Source organism: Mustela lutreola, chromosome 3, assembly GCF_030435805.1.
Source record: "Mustela lutreola isolate mMusLut2 chromosome 3, mMusLut2.pri, whole genome shotgun sequence".
NCBI classification, from domain to species: domain Eukaryota; kingdom Metazoa; phylum Chordata; class Mammalia; order Carnivora; family Mustelidae; genus Mustela; species Mustela lutreola.
The window spans coordinates 65,592,965-65,599,589 of NC_081292.1; the positions used below are offsets into that span (position 1 = coordinate 65,592,965).

At 44.7% G+C, this 6,625-nt stretch overlaps 1 protein-coding gene across 1 annotated transcript in view; it reads left to right on the plus strand.

The window, feature by feature from the left end:
* Positions 1–5,337, plus strand: part of LOC131827841 (phosphatidylinositol 3,4,5-trisphosphate-dependent Rac exchanger 2 protein-like) — a 50,620-nt gene extending 45,283 nt beyond the window's left edge. Inside the window, exon 9 of the mRNA XM_059168848.1 lies at positions 3,436–5,337. The gene's annotated coding sequence lies outside the window, so the exon portion shown is untranslated. The remainder of the gene's footprint in view (positions 1–3,435) is intronic.
* The last annotated feature ends 1,288 nt before the right edge of the window (positions 5,338–6,625 follow it).

Below are 6,625 nucleotides of genomic sequence, written 5' to 3' on the forward strand. Positions count from 1 at the left end.
TCTGCAACAAATTGGTGTCAGCTTGAGTTTCTCTCTCTCATTCCTTCTCTCTCACTCTGCCCTTTCCCAATCTCACACATGCTCTCTCTCTTTAAAATAAATAAAGAAATAATAAAATTTTCAAAAAAAGATAGTTTTTAATCCCCGCCTTAATGAGCTTAAAAAAAAAAAAGATGCTTTCTACCACATATGAAAATGAATTGTCTATTTTATTTTACTGTGCTATTCTAAGTTCTTTGTATTTTGCAGCAAGATTGGGACTCACAGAAATAGGTTTCAGGAAGATGTAGAAAAGGCTGTTAATTTTACTTGTATAGCACTCATTAAAAAATTATAATGTGCTTCAAGTTGTTAAGATACAATTGTTTTTATCCAGCTTTATTGAGGACTAGTTGACAAATAACATTGTAATATATTTTAATTGAACAACATGATGATTTGATATACATCATGAAAGGATTTTGCCCATGGAGTCAAATAATACATCCATCTAGGTCCAGTTATTAAAGGCATCCATTTGAGAATTAGAACTTTTTTAAAAATTACAATTGATCTTATACGGATTAATATATATGCCTGCCTTCAAGTGCAAGCTTTTGCAAGGTTAGTCGTGTACAATGATGATATCATTTACAGTCTTATGACTTTCCTTGTTAAGTTGGTAAACAACAGAAAAGATTTTGTAAAATTAAAATCCTGAAGGGTATTTTTGTTTATTTTTAAAAGATTTATTTAATTATTTTGAGAGAGGGAGAGAGCAGCAGGAGGGGCAAAGGGAGAAGGAGAGAAGCAGACTCTTCCTGTTGAAGTGCAGAGCCTGACATGGACTTAGTCCCAGGACCCTAAAATCACATTTTTGGCTTCTCTGCTGGGGTTGAAATTCCAGGGAAATCAAGAGATGGTAGAAACTCCTGAGAGATTAGGGTGAACTATGTAAGAAAGAGGACCTCTGTTCTGTTCACCATGTATCTCTCTGAGAGGAATCCACTCACTTGATCCTCCCATGCCGATATTTGGCAAATGCAGGAGGAGACAACTGGCAGTGTGGTACAAGTCGGCTGAGAGCACTAGACCCAGCCCCGTAGAGCCTCCTAGAAGGCAGAGAAAGAGCCAGAAGTTCCCTGGTGTTCCTAGAGAAGGCACAGAAATTAGATGAGTTGAAAGCCTAGGACCTGGTCATTGGACTTCTGGGCTAGAGGGGAGATGGCCTGTGGAAGGGATGCTGCCCACAACCCCTCTTGGACCAGATGCCTCCTGTCTGCTTTGGGATACTGAGGATTAATAGGAGAATGAACTAGCATAGAAGAGATGGTGTTCTAATGCTTGGCAGGTTTAAAGTTGTTGAAATCATTGACATTCCTTTTCTCCTCGTCCGCAGGACCACCATTAGTGGGAAGGGGCCTTCAAAGATGCAAGAGGAGTTTATCACTTACAGGCCTGTCAAGTGTCAATATCCAACCACTCCAGTCCCTTCCACCCCCTTGGCAGCCCCACTGCTTTCATAAGGACACAGATACGTTCATGTACAGGCTTTTGAACAAACGTAAGTTTTGATTCCTCTAAGATAAATGCCATAGTGCCATGACTGGGTCATATGGTGGTAGCAAGTCTAGTTTTCAAAGAATCTGTGTGGAAGTGTTGAGTCACTCTAGTGTGCACCCGAAATTGGTATTACATTTCATGTCAACTCGAATTTAACTCAAGGCTTTGAAAAGGAAAAGAAACTGTTAACTGTTTTCAAGATTTAGCTCTATTATCTTCTATTCCCAACAGCGATGCAGGATTGATCCTGTCATTCCACATCCTGCCTTGCATTTGGTAGTGGGGTCTCTCTCTCCCTCTCTGGCGCATTTGGTTTGAATCATTGTATTAGGTGTGCAGTGAGAGCTCATTGTAGTTTTAATTTGAATTGCCCCAATGGCAACTTCCTATGTGATTTCCATCTGTATACTCTTTGGTAAAGTAATTAAGTCTTTTGCCCTTTTTTTTTTTTCCTTTTCCTGACTGGATTGCTTGCTTTCTTATTTGGGGGTCAAATTTTGAGTTTTTATACTTCAGACAGGAGTCCTTTATCAGGTATGTGGTTTACACATATTTTCTCCCAGTTTGTAGCTTGTCTTTTGTGTCTTCTTAATAGGGTCTTTCACACAGTACAGATTTACAATCCGGATTGTTGGATAATGTCCAAGTAATCAACTTTTCCCTTATGGAAAATGGTTTGATGTCCAAATGGAGGATTCTTTACCTAGCTTTACATTCTGGAAATTTTCTCCCATTTTTTCCTTGTAAGATTTATCACTTTAGATGTAAGGCAGTAAATAATTATGAGTTAATTTTTAAAATTTCTTTTTTTTTTTTTTTTTGAGAGAATGAGCATGCGCATGAGCTGGGGATGGGGTGGAGGGAAAAGGGCAAAGAGCATCCTTAAGCAGACTCGCCAGTAAGCTTAGAGCCTGACTTTGTCCCAGGACCCTGGGAGCATGACAAGAGCTGAAATCAAGAGCTGGCTGCCTCACCGGCTGAGTCATCCAGGCACCCTGAGCTAAGTTTTGTATAGGGTATGCGACTTAGATTGTGGTCCTCATCCTCCACCACCTCCTCATCTCTCCCCCTCCCTCTTCTTCTCCTTCTTCTTCTTTGGCTATGCAAGTCCACTTGTTCTAGCACCATTTATTCAAAACGCTGTCACGCCTCCACTGAACTGCTTTTTACCTTTGTCAAAACCCCATTGCACATATTGGTGTCGGTCTCTTTTTGGGTCCTTGATCCTCTTCCACTTCTCTATCTTTATTCTGTTCCATTTGTCTATCCCTTCACCAACACCCCACACTCTTGATTACTGTAGCTATAGATCTTGAAATTGGGTAGAAGGATTCTTTTGGTTTTATTCTTTAGTTTATTTTCTCTTCTTTTTCTAGGTTCTTAAGCTGAGAGCTTGTTGTTTTGAGACTCTTTTTTTTTTTTTTTTTTTTTTTTTTAGATGGGGGGGAGAGAGAGACAGGGAAGGGGCGCAGAGAGAAAGAGAGAGAGATTATTAAGCAGCCTCCATGCCCAGCACCAGCACAATGCAGGTTCAGTCTCACAACACCGAGAATGATCATGACCTGAGTCAAAATCAAGAATTGGACTAACTGACTGAGCCACCCCTCCTTATGAATGATGCCCCTCCCCCTTTCTAACATATGCATTGAGTGCTATAAATTTGGCTATCCATTGATTTAGCTGTGTCCCACAAATTTTAATATGTTGTATTTTCATTTTCCTTCAGTTCAGCACATTGAGATATTATCTTTAATCTTTGATAATGTAGAATGTTTCCTTCTAAGTGTTTGGATATTTGTTATCTTTCTCCTTTTGATATTTAGTTTTTTTATTTTTTTAATTTTTAAAATTTTAATTCCAATAAATTGATATCTAGTGTTGTATTTGTTTCAGGTATACAATAGAGGGATTCACCCCCCCCCCACACCCCAACTACTGTCAGCTCCTGTTGCCACGCACTGATTTGCGTTGGAGACCCAGGTGCACCTCCTCCACCCCAACTACCACAGCTCCTGTTGCCAGGCACTGGTTTGCGTTGGAGACGGAACCCTCATAGGGGTTCCAAGCAGTTACTAGTGGCCCAGAAGACCCTGGTGATCAGAGACAAAGCCACAAGGCTTTTTGGATCCAGCTGGTGGCCATCCAAATGTCTCCGCACATAGTGCTGGAGTCGCTGTGGGCTGTCCTGGAGCAGCTGTGGGCTGTTGGGTTGGTGATATATGAATGTTTGCCACATGTGCCACGAGTGTCTGGGCTTGGCTGGGAGTTCCTGGTGTTTACTGCAGTGGTGTTGTTCATTACAGTAAAGTATGGACTCAGCTTAACAAGAAGAAAGGGGCATTGTGCCCAGAATGAAGTATCTTTGAAAAGACATGGTGAATACTGACCCGGATGCACAAGCCTGTGGAGACATTGCATCATCTGAGTAGAAGGCCAGTACTCTCCCATTACAGATTCTTGCTCTGGCTGCCCTGAATCAAAATGTCGGGTACTTTTCCGTGGAAAACACTATGCACCTGCTGAAGGGAGTTCGGGAAAGGCTGTTGAAGAACCCTCACCAGTTGACTGATGAAAATTCCATCTCTGGAGCAGTCCAGGAAGATGGAGAGAACCCCGTGTGAGGAAAATACCAGAAGGCTTCAAGGCTTCAAGGACAGCCCTGATCTGCAGGGAAGTGCAGACCCACCAGTCCAGGACACTGGCAGCTGTGGACAGAGAGTGCAGGAAGAGGCAGGGGAAGCAGGCGGGCCCAAGCTTCCTGATGGAGGAGTGTGGGTGCAGGCCACCGGTGAGGGCCAGAGCCAACACCACACCCTCAGCCAGATCCTACTGAAGTTGATGCATCTGCTGGAGCTGCTTAGAGATCATCTAGAACGTGGTGGCTCAAGGAGGCAGGTGGAGACTGGCTCCTCCTCCACTGAGGATGTGCCCTCAGGCGGGAGCCTCGTGAACAAAGGAAAGCCTTCCAGGGCCCAGAAGAAGGCAAGTCAGAGGAATGAAGAGCTCTCAAGGAACAAAACAAACCACCAGGCTGAGCAGAGATCTTTTCACCTGCCAAACACCCTCCTCCTGAACAGTGAGATTCAGAAGTTGCACCTGAAGCTGGAGGCAGAGCCTAAGCTATGGGAAAAGCACATCAAACACCTGGAGAGGAAGGTGATGGAGGTGAAGGCACGCTGCCTGCAAGTGAATAAGGAACTTGCCAAGGTGCACAAGAAGGCGGCTGCTGCCCACTGGGACTTAGGCCTCTACAGGTCCATGGCCCAGGACCTGCACCGCCAGGGGCGGAAAAATCTCCTCTTTGCATGACCGTGAGCACCTCCTGTGGACAACAGAAGTAAGGAGAGCCAGAAAGCTGTTCTGTGGCCAGAGAGGGAGTTCCAAAGGCTCCAGGCACAAAAGCACTGCCTCAGGCAGAAGCTGGCCAACTCTGGGCCCAGGGTTTAGCCTGTCTCTGGGGGGGCCTCCTGCTCCTGCTCCTGCTCTTCTGGGCACAGCCCACAAGGGCCAAAGGCTCCCCTGAATCCCCAGGAGCCCAAGAAGGGAGCAAGGGTGCACTGGCCAGACTCCCAAGTTCTTGGGTCCCCTGCAGGTCTGATTCCCTTTCCCAGCAGCCACCAACACTCACAACCAGAGCCCAGAAGCTCCTGTGCTTACCCCTTAAGCCATACCCATTGCTCCTTTTACTGGAGATCCACCCCATTATTGTACTAATGCTACATATTCCCTATAGCATGTGAGAGAGTATTTTTCAATGTGAAGCATACAAAAAATAAAAATATCAAATTGCTGATACTACTGCTACTGAGAATTGATTTTATTAAGGGATTCTATGCCTTAATAGAATGAATAGAATGAAGGGTTTGAAGTGTCTTTTACTGTTCACTTAATTGTCCCAATAACCCAGTGTGTCATATATGACTGAGGTTCAGAGAGGGGAAACAATTTGCCCCAAGATCACACAGCTAGTGAATTTCAGAGCTCCCATTCCAAAGCAGGGTTGTCTCATTATCAACTGCTGTGCAAAAAGCTTCTACTCCTACTACTCCTCCTACTCCTACTACTAGACAAAAAGGGAGAGGGCACACACAGACAAGCGGGAGAGGGGCGGAGGGAGAGAGTTACCTAGACAGCCTTTCCACTCAAGTGCAGAAGCGGATGTTGGGCTGGATTTCACAGATCATGGGATTATGACCTGAACCAAAATCAAGAGTCAGACGCTGAACTGACGGAGCCACACAGGCACCCTTGTGCAAGGAACTTCTAGGCAAGCTGCTTGCAGGATCCCAGAAGGGCTTGATAAAATATTCTCCTAGTTCACGTTCTAGTAAGGATGCAAAGATTCTCGTGGTGGCTAGCGAAGGTAAAGTCCCACCAAAGTATGGAGGGCAGCCTTTAAGGGTCTCCAATGATTCCCATCTTTGGTACACATAGTTTTGTGTTGCATACTCTACCTCTTGAATGCAGTTAGGAACGACTGACTCACTTCTAAAGGACAGAATGGGGAAAAGTGATAGGATGTCACTTCTGAGGTTAGTTGACAAAGAGACCAGTCTCCTCTTGAGCTTGCTCTCCCTCCCTCCCTCTCTCTTCTGTTCCTAGGGAAACCTGCTGCTTGTTGTGGGCTAAATTATGGGGAGGCCCATGTGGCAAGGAATGAATATTTCCTGCTTATAGCAATAAAGGACCTCTGGCTGCTAACAGCCACCTGAGTGAGCTCAAAAGAAGATTTTCCCCTGACAAGCCCTGAGATGACTGAAGAGCCAGATGACATCTTGACTGCAGCCTTGTGAGAGATCCCGAGCCACAGGTACCTGGCTAGTTGCACCTGAATGGCTGGCTCACAGAAACCATATCAGATTATCAATGTTGTTCCCTTTGGTTTGGGGATATAAGTAAAACAGAAGCGTGATGCCGAATTTTTGGCTTCTGACCCACCCCCCCTCTCCTGGGGTTGAAATTCCAGGGAAATCAAGAGATGGTAGAAACTACTGAGAGATTAGGGTGAACAATGTAAGAAAGATGACCTCTATCTGTTCACCATGTATCTCTCTGAGAGGACATCCCCTCACTTGATCCTCCC